Consider the following 12948-nt stretch of genomic DNA (forward strand, 5'->3'; position numbering starts at 1 on the left):
AGATCCTTTGTTGCATTTGTTGTCTTTATGAGAGCTCAGGTGAACAGCAGGTGGGTTTTGTATTGTATTCAAACACCGCATACATACGCGCTTGCTCACTGTTTACACTTCATTACATTGCGCTGCTCCAAGGTGTACTCATGACAGGTGTTACCCCCCACCCCCTCTGACGCTGGCTGTGATCTGTGAGGTTCTCCATTTGAATCACTGCTCTAACCCGAGGCCCACCCTTCCCCTTCTGCCCCTGTGAAATTCAGCCACGAGGTGAGCTTCTTCACTTGTCCCTGTCATGGCCTGTAACGCTCGATGGCTATTTGGAGAGGAAGGCTGATGGTTGGAGAGCCTCAGGTGAAATATTTGAACTTGAAGTAAACTGTCATGATCATGTTACGAGAGCAGCATGGGGTTTGGCCATGAATAGTGCTTGGATGGACATAAGGACTTTGGCTCCATCCACCATTCATCATCAAATTCTGAGTTTCCTCTCTGGGGGTATTTTGCCACGCCTTTATCAAACAACTTCTGCTTTCTGCTTGTTTCTGCTTGTTACTCCCTTCACTTTTGCTTTCAGCCGGTGAAAAACATCCTCGATTGTCTTGAGCCCAGGTAACCTATTTGGCCATTGAATAATTTTCATTCCTGTTATATTTTTGTAATTGGAGTAATATATTTCTTAAATTTATATCATTTTAAAAGACTTGAATTGTTTTTCACTTTCAAGTAAAGTCAAGAACACTCCAGAGAATATTGATGAATGATTGTCAGAATTTATAATCAGGAGAAACCAAGGTCAACTTGCATCAGAATGATGGAATGGGAAAAATATGGAGAAGGAAATGAATAGCTCATGATCCAGAGCGCAGGACATCATGTGTCAATGGCAACGTGAATGTCAACAAAAGTGGCTCACTGATGACAGATGCAACAAGACGACTTGTGGGCTGAATTCAACGGAGCTGTACTCTGCTCTCATTTCGAAAAATGCTACAAAACCCTGAAGCAACACGTCACATTGCAAAAGAATAATAACCCCAAACATACTGTGAACGCAACTTAAAATGTAACACAAATTACTGTACACTGAATATTAGTTGGCGGCACGGTGTTGCAATTGTCTCAAGCGTCGGCCTCACACTTCTGAGGACTCGGGTTCAATCCTGGCCCACCTGTGTGGAGTTTGCATGTTCTCCCCGGGATTGGCTGGCAACCAGTTTAGGGTGTATCCCGCTCCCTCCTCGTTGACAAGCTCCAGCGACCCTTGTAATGATAAGCGGCTCAGAAATTGAATGGATATATACGGGATCAAAATGCCTCATTGTTTTAAACAGTAAAATCATGTTTTTAAAAAGTTGATTTAGTACCGGTGGACATTTGATGATTTTATTATATATCCTTTAATAATATATACAATTTGGGCGGCACGGTGCGTCCGCTGGTAAAGTGTTGGCCTCACAGTTCTAAAGTCCCAGGTTTAATCTCGGACCTCCCTGTGTGGAGTTTGCATGTTCTCCCCGTGCCTGCGTGGGTTTCCTCCGGGCACTCCGCTTTCCTCCCACATCCCAAAAACATACAACATTAATTGGAGGCTCTAAATTGCCCCTAGGTGTGATTGTGAGTGCGGCTGTGCTGTTTGTCTCCATCTGCCCTGCGTTTGGCTGGCAACCAGTCCAGGGTATACCCTGCCTCCTGCCCATTGACAACTGGGGTAGGCTCTAACAGTCCTGCGACCATTGTACCAGGATAAGTGGCTAAGAAAATGGATGGATGGATGGATGGATGGATGATTTAATACCACGGACAATGCGCATGCCATGCCAAAATCTGATAAATCAATGGGAGGATGGATTCTATTTTTGCTATTTTATGACAGCTTTAAAATTTTCAAATGCTCATCTGTTGGTGAACTTGCAAAATAAGTGAAGAATCAAATAATTGTTAATAGTAAATAGGGGTTTGTACTCCATAACGTCCCACCACTGTCACTGAAAAAGGTGCAAATATGAGAACCTCTGTCATTTTCCACGTACTTCTGGACCTGACTTTGTTTACTGGAGTGCATACATGTACCCGATGTCTCCTTGGCAGTCCAGGCAGTCTTTCTGTTCAGCACAGCTCTTTTGTTTTGTACGCTTTCTTTCTTTCTTTCTTTCTTTGGGGTTTTTACTCCTACACCTCCGACTCCACCTCCGCCTCTGCATTCCTGAACACGTACAGAGAGAACCTCACAAATCCACATCCTCACTCATACATACAGTACAATCCGGACTAGAGCAGCGCAAGGGTTTAACGTGTTCTAACTGTCAACGCATTGTCCAAACGCGATGTTAATTTCCAATCTAATAGCACAATGTGAATAGAGATTGCGTATGTGCGGGCGACATGTCCGCTGACAAGGGCCTCTGTCCATCCATGCTCGCGGTTGGGCTATTCACCTCCTTCACAGAGAGCGATTGTCTTCAGTGCTGCTTCCATTATTCTGATGTCATGATTTGTCTTGCAGTAAAACTGTTGTTGCTGCTTTTGTGGTAAAGCTTGAACGACCTCGCAACCTCAAGTCAGAGCCACATATCACTCAAGAAGAGGAAATACATGTACTCATCTAATCAAAATACTCCCCACCCCACCCCCCGTCCTAATTCTGTACTTTCGATGGCTTTGAATTGCATTTGTTTCTAATTTGCATGGCAGTTGATGTTTTTCCTATATGACTCTTGAATTTGGAAGCTCTTATGCAAATGTTTTTTTCTTTTTTCTTTTTTTTCTTGCCGCCCCATGTTGGCCCTACTCGCCACCCAAGTGACGTTAAAGACTCCCTTGAAACTTGCTGGTAAATTTATTATCCATGTTCCTAGTCTTCCCCTGCTTTTGTTTAAAGTAGACTTAAACGTGGGCAGGGGATAAATCAAGACAAATAGAACTTACTAAGAGTAGAAAGATTCCATGACATAAAGAACAAAAAATGTCATTGAATTGTACGGCATGAGAGAATATAATCCACTCATACACGGGTCCCGAACTCATCAGCAGTTCATCAAACTCCAAGAACACTGATTGAGGTGCTGTATCTCAATGCATCACATAAATGCCCCAATTTATGATTCACACATTGCAGATTTTTTTTCTTCTTCAGGAAAGCCCTTCCTTCTCTGTTCCACTTTGTGCACAAAGCAAGATCTGTGCTCGATGAATCTGCCGTGGAAGAACACATTCTTCAGACAAATGGACAGAATCCCCACAACCAGACTTGTAAAAAGTGTTCCCAGAAGTGTGAAAGACCTTAAAGCTGCAGATGTGGTAAACCAACTCGATTCAGTTCATGTAGGTGTAATGGCCAAATGCTGAATACCTTTGTCCATATGCTGTTACCATGGCAATGCACTTAACGACTCCATCATGTCACCATATTTTTCACAAAGCACTTACTATCTTGTTGAGTATCTCTGTTAAGCCACAGGCACAGTCAGTATATTGATCTATTAAAAAAATAAAATAAAACAAGCCAAAGGGCAAGAAAAGAACATTTTCAACCAATGTTTACTATGAGTTTTATGAGCATTTAGAAGGCCTCAGATCATGCTAAGTCACTGTTTGAAAAAGGTGCTAATGCTGTGAGTTGCTCTGCTATCTGACTGCTGCAACCACTAGCCAATGGCGGGGGCGGGGGTGGGGTGGGGTGGTGGCTGGTCATTGGTCGCTCGTTCATTTGGCCAGCAGAGGTCAAAGGTTTTGGGAAAACTCCATTTGATGGAAGACCACTCAGCAGAGGTATTCTTTTATTTTGACATATAGTCAGTCCTTCCCAACCAGTGTAGGGAGTGATCAGCAGGTGTGCTGTAGGAAATTGTCCAATGTCTGTAAATTGGATATTTACAACCAGTAACGTATTTTGGTTCACCTAACTATGCCTGCAACCGTATAATGATTGGCAGAGGTGCGGGACTCCAGTCTCATGACTTGACTTGACGTAAGTTTCCCAATTTAGGACTTGTGACTGCATGACTAAAAATGTTGAAATCTTTGATTTGACTAAGGCTTGGCATTTGTGAGCCTCAACTTGACGTCGACATGAACTGCATGACTTGAAAAACGGAACTTTCCCATTATAGTCTACCTTTTTGTTTTTGACCCAAAAAAAAAACCAAAAAAAACAGTCATGCATGCCACCAACATTGGATACAGTACAGGGAAGAAAATGCTAAGCAAAAAGCTTTTTATTCATTGTTTTTTGGGGGGGAGGGGTAAGACAGGAACAGGTTTAATAACATCCACCCATCCAACTATTTTCTGAGCCGCTTATCCTCATGAGGGTCACAGGAGTGCTGGAGCATTTGCCAGCTGTCAGCAGGCAGGAGGCGGGCTACACAATGAATTGGTCACCAGCCAATCAAAGGCCACATAGAGACAGACAACAGTCACACTCAGAATCACATCAAAGGGAAATATAGATTGTCCCATGAATTCCTGATTTTAGGTTGTGGGAGGAAACCACTGTGCCCTGAGAAAACTCACACAGGCACAAGGAGAACATGCAAACTCCTCACCGGCGGGCCCGGGATTAAATACCGGTCCTCAGAACTGTGAGGCCAACACTCTTAACAAGTTGCACCACCGTGCCTCAACATTTGAAACAAAACTGCATCTTTTCCTTTTAAGAAAGTGCAACATCAATGCTTCTTTTTAGAATCCGAACGACTAAGACTGATGCAACAGCACCAGTTTCAAGAGTGTGACTTATTCTCATTATATTACTAAGAATACAAATAAACCCCACCCCCACACAGCCAGCCGACCAGAGGGATCCAAGCCCCAGGAGTGACGCCATGAGTCTTGTGAGTAGGCCTGTACACCTCCCACTCGATTACTATGGTTACCAGGTCTAAGACTGGCAACTGTTAACCCTGCACCGCGTATATGTACATACAGTGTATTGTCGCACATTTAAAATTGGACAGTCAGATGACCCCCAACATCCCACCTCCCCAAAAGATGTCTGTATGAACAGCATGTGGTGCATTAAGAAAAGCAGTATGGGATTAAAGCAAGAGAGAGAAAAAAACAATGGTGTCTTAGACAGGACCCTTGGGGAAACACAAATCGGCAAGCACCCGCCACTCAGGTAATGTGGGTGGATATCACGTCGGGTCGCATCAGGAAGGCAACGCAGGCACTACACAACCGCGAGGAGGAGGAGCAAGCCAGGACCCCAAAGGTGCCCCCACTGTATATCTGGAATCAGCCAGGTGATACATTCATGTGGTCCTTTGGCATCCACTGGAGTGTAGAATGAAAAGACGAGATATACGAGTTCCAACATTTTATTTTTACACGATATGGGAATCAGGGATCTCACTTTACCATTTTATTGAAAAGTGATGAAAGACTTCACAAAATTGTCCAGCTGGTTATTAACTTCTTTCCCGGATTTTCTCTTGTGTTGAATATTGTATTGTAATCTCTATAAAAATAAGTATCATTGGGGAATATTTATTTTGGAGGTGTTTTACTTTTTGATTACTAGGCAGGCAAAGATCAGGTGGACTATATGATGATGATGATGATGATGATGTTTTGCTAGGGTTCCTGCAGCTGGAGTTAAGTGGAACAGAGAAGGGGACTCGTCCGGCACTGTGGATAATAGTCATTGACGGAGACACGAGGAGAGACACTACTCTCCCCACCCACTACCTCTCTGTCGTCCTCTTTCTCTTTTGTTCCCTCTGCTCTGTTATTATCGCCATCATTATTAGGCCCCCTCTCCCCTCGCCGCGATGAGAGAGGAGGGCCGGCCGCCCACACGGTGAGAGATTTCGAAGAACGCAGCTCAGCAGCAGTACGGAAAGAGAGGGGGATGAAGACAAGAGGCCCAATAAAGTCCATCCAAATATAGACAACGGGGCCCTTTTTTCTCTTCTCCTTATAAAGAGCTGGTAGTGAATCATGGTGGACAACCCCTGCGTGCGCACTGATCACTCCCTCCAGGACTGGAGATATAATTGTACGGGCATGGAAAAGACACGCACGGGCTTACAATGTTTTTACGAGTGAGACAGGACACAGAGCTTAGTGAGGGCTTTTCTTTTTTTTTCAACACGAGAGGGCAAATGGAGGTTGGGGGAGCATACTAAATTAGGAGAGGTCGAAGGAAACCTCAGAAAACAAATGATGGGAGCAGTGAGTGATGGGGGGGGGGTCCGGCCTGGAAAGTCAAGAGAGTGCGAGATTAAGAAGATTCAAATGAACATGTGACCAAAATATCCAAGGATGGAATTCATGGCAAGCCATCTTCCATCCTCCATACATAGAGCCATGTCCCTCTTTGACTCTCACTCTGTTTCTCTAATGCGCTTCCTTTCCCGAAAAGTATTCATTCTTTCTTTTCACGTATGGAACATGTTCTTGCTATGCCTCCAGGTTTGGGGAGTAATGGAATGCATTTATCAAGATGGTGTAATCATAATACAAAAAAATAAAAGAGATAACTATTCCATTACATACACTTACCAACAAAAATGTAATTGTATCACAGGTACATTTATTAAAAATGTGGATTGTTTTGATTACAATTTAATACTGTGCACATGGGTGTGTCTGAGTTAATGTGGGTAGAGGTTAACCTACCCCAAACTGCAAATATTGTCACTGATTGTATAGTGGTATACATGCCTGACTTTGTTGCGGGCAGCGTGGGATCAATTCCCGTTCATTGATGATCTCGATATCTGCCCTCCAACTGACTAATCAGTTCAGGGTGAAGTCTGCCTTTCGCCTGAAGCTAGCTGGGATAGGCTCCGGCTTTCCTGTGACCCTTGCGAGGATAAGTGGCTTGGGTAATGGATGAAACTGCAAAGATTGCATTCATGATGTCATCTTTTTTTACTCGATATAACACATACACTGAGTCATGTGGAAAGTTTGCTGTGAAGTTAGGCAGCCAGGCCAACACGACATTTGCACGAATGTCTCACAGTTCTGAGGTTTTGAATTTGAATCCTGAGTCCATCTTCCTCGTTCTCCCAAGTTTCCACAAAAAGACATTTATTTACACATTGCATTGACAGAACTAGACAGAATACTGTAGATAAAGTTGCATCCTCTCCTCACTGCTCTTCTCACGCTACACAAATGACTACACCTCAAGTCACCCAGCTGTCAAACTCCTAAAATTTGCAGACGACACCACAGTCATTGGGCTCATCGAAGATGGTGACGAGTCTGCATATTCACAGGAAGGAATCGGAGAGGATGGAGCTTTTGTGTGGCCGACACAACCTGGAGCTGAACGCACTAAAGTCTGTAAGAGAGGATTGTGGACATCATGAGGGATCCTTTACCATAGCTGCCCCTGTCGTTATCCAACTTTCTCGAGTCAACCATTGAGACCTCCAAGTTCTTCGGAATTATGGTCTCACGGGACCTGAAGTGGGAGACAGACATCAATTCCATCCTCAAAAAATATCAGCAAAGGATGTACTTCTTGCGGCTTCTGAGGAAGCACGGGCTGCCACGTGAGCTGCTGAGACAGTTCTACACAGCGGTCATCCAATCAATACTGTGTACCTCCATCGCAGTCTGCCACAAAAAAGACAAACTCTGATTGCAACGGACAATCAAAATTGCTGAATGGATTGTCAACACCACCCTATCCACCCTTGAGGACTTGTAAGCCAGTCCAACTAGAACAAGAGCAGGCAGGTTTCGTATCGGACGTGCCACATCCTGGCCACCACAGCTCTTCCAGCTATTTCCCTCAGGTAGGCGCTACTAAACAATGCAACCCAAAACGAGCAGCATCTTCCCCCTTGCAATGAAATTCTTGAACAGCTAATGTACAATTCAACTACGACATGCTGCCACATCCGGCTGGGCCAATTAGTATTACACTGTACAGTATATACAATAGACTATTGCACAACTAGTCACTTTTTTTTTACTGTATACATTCTTTGAAGTCTTGACAATCTTTGCACAATGGTCATTGCACTGGACTATCACTTTAATGCAGGGATCTCAAACTCAATTTACCTTGGGGCCGCTGGAAGCGGAGTCTGGCTTAGGCTGGGCCGCAGCCTCGGCGCACGTGTACATATATGTGGAATTTCAATTAGAAATTAAAAACAATCCTCTCTTCCAAACATCTTTTTTTAAACACAAAATAAGATGAAGAAGGACGCTAGTGTTCACAACTTGTGTGCAAAACTAATTAAAAAAAAAAACCTCTCCAAGGCAACGCTGCTGTAACTTTCTCTCATTGAAAATTGTTTCTCTGCTTGCATCAAGTCCAGTCGATGCCATACCCCCCGATAGCTCTCCACTCCACCCTGATTGGTCGGCTCGTCACCTCCGCATACGACACTGTGAAAGTGCCATTCATATAAAACTCGAGGGCCCATATTAAGGTGGGACCACAAAATATTGTCTCGTCGGCCGCAAATGGCTCGTGGACTGCCAGTTTGAGACCCCTGCTTTGATGGGAATGCTACCTGTGCTAAATGCTAGGAGACCCTGCATCTCTCTATAGTATTAAAAAAAAATTGTCTGCTGTCGTACTCAACATGTATGTCGTACGAGGGCGGCTCCAACTACCGAAGACAATTTCCCTGTGTGTTGTTCACATACTTGGCCAATAAAGCTGATTCTGATTCTGAAAACGTTTCCTTTTTTTCCTAGGTAGTGTAAATTATTCTATAGAGGCCACATTTGGTTGCACTGTATAAGGTACTAAGGTTAAAAAAAAAGCTCTCCTAAAGACAATAATGATCATTTTTTTCATAGACACCATTCCTTGTACAATACATTTATTAATATAAATATTTTGATGTTGACATAGCTGCATGCAAGGGATAAATAACTAGAAACAGGCTTCAGGAATTTGTTCTACACCCATGTGAGCTTCAACCCCACGTAAATTTGAATTACTTCTACTTTGAGAGTGTCAAACTTCGAACAACGGATTTAATTGCAGCTGGTATAGCAGGGATTTCGGCAGGTTATTTCTGTTATTATCAACACTTTTTTTTTTAAATGCAAACTGTGTTTGTACCTACTTTGTAACCTCTGGGTCTATTTTAACAAGGAAGATAATATGTGTGAGTTATAGTGCTGCGCTTCACCTTTGGACCATGCTAGACTGTATTTTTTACTTTTTACTACCGAGCTGACACGGTTTTATCGTATATCTCAATGCTGAACACAAATCCGCCCGATATTGTACCCTACTGGGTTACTTTAAAATACACATACATACACCACCCCTGCCCCGTGTGTTTTAATCATCACACTTCATTCAGCAGAAAGGTGGCTTCGTCGCTCAAAAACTTTATTGCATGACACATGAACTGAAACAGCAGCTGCACCATCACTAACTAATGTGATTTATTCCCGTATCCTTTGCTCTTCAGTCAGTCAGTCTAACACGCAGTTGTCACCAACAGCTACCGCTTCCCCACCCCCGACTGTTCATTAAATAACTACATCAGCGACAGATGGGTCATGGGCCGGTTACTGTAGACCCCAGTGTCTCGGCAGGTCACATGGAGTGCATAGTGGCAAGAGGAAAAAAAGGACATTTTCACAGCTGTCCTCCTTTACCAGGAGTGATAACAAAGTCCGCAAGTCATATAGGGGCATAAATTGTGCTTCAAACATCCTCTTTCCTGCACCTGTTGGTCAATCTCCCTTGTGGCATGCTTAACACACAAACACACCTCCTCTTGGCTCATGGACCAAAGGAAGAACACCAGAGCTCGTGTTGTGCTACATAGGCAGACTGAACAACAACCAGAGAGAGAGAGAACTGGTCGAATACACGTGGGACCACTCAGTTACGCACACAACTGAAGTGGATCGATTTTGTGTTTGTGGCGCTGACAGTTTGTGGTCATGAATGCCTCCGAAAGGGGAAGTTTGTGCAGCGGCTCGCTTGCCTTTCTCTTCCTTAGCTGCTGTTGTTATTGCGTCCAACAGCCCCCACCTGCTCTCTTTCCTTTCTCTCTTCCTTCTTTTTTCTGGCCCCAACAATGCTGGCTGGATCTCAGGTCGAGGTGGAGGCCCTCCTCATTTCTGCAAGCATGCTGGCCTCAGATAAGGAAATATGGCGCAGAACCAACTAACCCCCCCCTTCCTCCCCAACTCCCACCCTACTTCTGGCTCCACATACGACACACACACCAACACATAGAGTAAATGACCGTTTAAGATAATAATAAATGATAATAATAATAATACAAAGGTAAAAGAAAGGGGTCCAAGACTGACATTAAAAACAATCGTCATTGGTTTTCCACTCTTCATTATATGACAAGTATCACAGTCTCCCTTGTTTTCCATGTAAATAGATGTAAAATAATTCCCGGGTCCACATCAAATTGTTTTCATTTATTCTGTGATTTTAACAAAGTATTTGAAATTTGTATACATCGTCATTTCTTGGTGACCTAATGATACAAACAACTCTGCTAAAATGGGGTATTGCCCACATATACCAATAATCTGTCTGAATTTGAGTGTCGGGGGTGTCGAAAAGATTATTCTGAGCAACCTTTGGGGGCCCCTGCCCGATAATAAGGCCCCAGCAGGCTCAAGTCCCAGAGACAGTTGTCCCCTTTTTCCTCACTGTTTGACACTGTGTTGGTCAACCACATCTTCCTGATATCATTTAAAAAACATGTGACAAAATTGAACAGAGTCTCCACCCTGACCAAAATGTTGAGAAAACTTTGCTTTTTGTAATGATAACCATAATTGTGTGCACTATGTATAATCATAAACCATATATTGTAATTAAATATTGGAGTTAAGGGCAAGGTTTTGGCTTACAACTTCAAGTGGATTTTGTAAAAAAAAAAAAAGTTTGCATGCCACAAAACATTTGCTGCTCGTATGCAGAATGACACAAGAAAGCTTCAGGGTGGTTGAAGTCATTTGTTTGCACGCTGACGCTGGCAGGCTGCCGTTGATGTGAAATGAATACGAGACGAGGATACACAGCTGAAAGCCTCCGTGCCACCTCGTCTTTCTTGCCCTGTGGACATGGAGGGTGGGAGTTTGCCAACCGCGTTGGGGTGGGTGGGAGTGCGTTCAGCCCTCCCCCGGGGTTTGCTTGTGAGAGATAAAACTCAAGCAGTGTTCCTACCGAAAGTTCCTCACCAGGGTGACTATTATGATAAGAATTGGATGATCAGATAGGTGATTTGTGTTACTGATAGAGGGACAAAACTCAGAAACAAAACATTTACACAGTCTACATAATCCGTAGCACTTGGTCAACATGTAAAGAAGTTGTCCCTCTTTATCCTAAATTTTTGGGATAAATCTTGTGAGGATTTGTCTCTTCTGGCTCTTCTCACCATGACCGTCCACTGTCAGGGTAGCAGAAGAAGCTGGAGGTGTGACGGCACCATGTTGGGTCCGTGACTGACGGGAGCCAGCGCACTGGTACGGCCGGACGATGACAACAATGCGATGCCGTAGCTGTACGGAACCTTTTCTTTTTTTCATGAAGCGATATTTTGACACACTAGCACAGAAACATATGTTAAGCTGAATGTCGTTCTTTTGGCAACACAAAAGCAACCAAAGTCTATTAGTCGACAGGTCTACTGTGTAATTGTGTTTTGGTTTCCATCATTGCAAAAAAAGAAAATCACAAGATGTTGGAAATGGTAGCAAGGTGTTTGGTGCATTCTTTTGGCAGTTTTGAAGGCTTCATTGCTTAATTTGCAAGGCTGTCACCGCATATTATGCAGAGTGGGCTTGCTACGTGGCAATCACCGGTAGCGATAAAGCCGTATTTTAAGTAGAACTGCTGACATTGTCTCTGAAATCCTGCTTTCTTTTTCTTGAGAGATGAAGATTCTTCTACTTCTGATAAAAATGCATAGATGGATGCAAATGATTTTGAAATAAAAATTTCAGACTCTGATGATGCAAAAATATTTTTGCTTCAGTGTCTCTGGGCGGCCTGGTCGAAAATGTCTCACAGAACCGATACTGGTTCATGTCCCGGTTGTTGAGGATGTTGGCATTCAGTATTGTGCTGAAGTCTTTGGCAACCATTACATTTGAACAAAGAAGAAAGAAACAACTTTTATTTTGCCTCACAAGGGTCCATTATACTTTTTTTTTTTTTTGTACAGTACAACATATGGCCTGCAGTTGGCTATCAACCAGTTCAGGGTGTACCCTGCCTCCTGCCTGATGATAGCTGGGGTAGGCTGCAGCACTCCCATGACCCTTGTGTGGATAAGCGATTCAGAAAATGGATGGATGGACAACATATGTCTTTTTTTTATTTGGAACTTTCACGTATAATTCAGGTCTATGATAGAATACACTCTTGATGCTGATCCAAATCCAAATTGTTTGAATTCGTCAGAGGTATACTCTCTACTGAGTATGAATATTTTCAGTGCTTTTGACAATATACACCACCTACAAGCTCCTTTTACTGTTCCTTCTCTTACACATGTTTGGTGTACCTCTGCCGTCAATTAGCTGTTTCTCACTATGGTTCAGACCCGACTCACAGCAGACACTCGGTGTTATCTGAATGAGTTAAGGGTGCAAGTGAAGCTTGAAGGGAGAGGCTCAGACTGTCTCTTGTGTGACACTTTCCAGGATCAAATGGATCTATTTGTGGTCCTGGGGTGACTGCAGGAAAAAGTCTAATCGCACAGGCTTCACGCTCTCATTTATTTTTATATATCCTCTATGTTATTAATAGTGAGACGGGAGTACTAGCCATCCATGTATTTTATTAAATGCTTGTACTCATTAGATCATAGTTAACTGGAGCCTAATCAAAATGACAGAGAGTGAGAGTACTCCCTGGACTGATGTTCAATTAGCCTAACAGGGATGGCTACCCTGGGAGAATTTGCAAATTCCATACATAGAACACAATGTAGTGTACTCAAATGGAGATTCAAACTCACATCTCTTTATTCAGAG

This window comes from Syngnathoides biaculeatus, chromosome 10 (genome assembly GCF_019802595.1).
Source record: "Syngnathoides biaculeatus isolate LvHL_M chromosome 10, ASM1980259v1, whole genome shotgun sequence".
Lineage (NCBI taxonomy): Eukaryota > Metazoa > Chordata > Actinopteri > Syngnathiformes > Syngnathidae > Syngnathoides > Syngnathoides biaculeatus.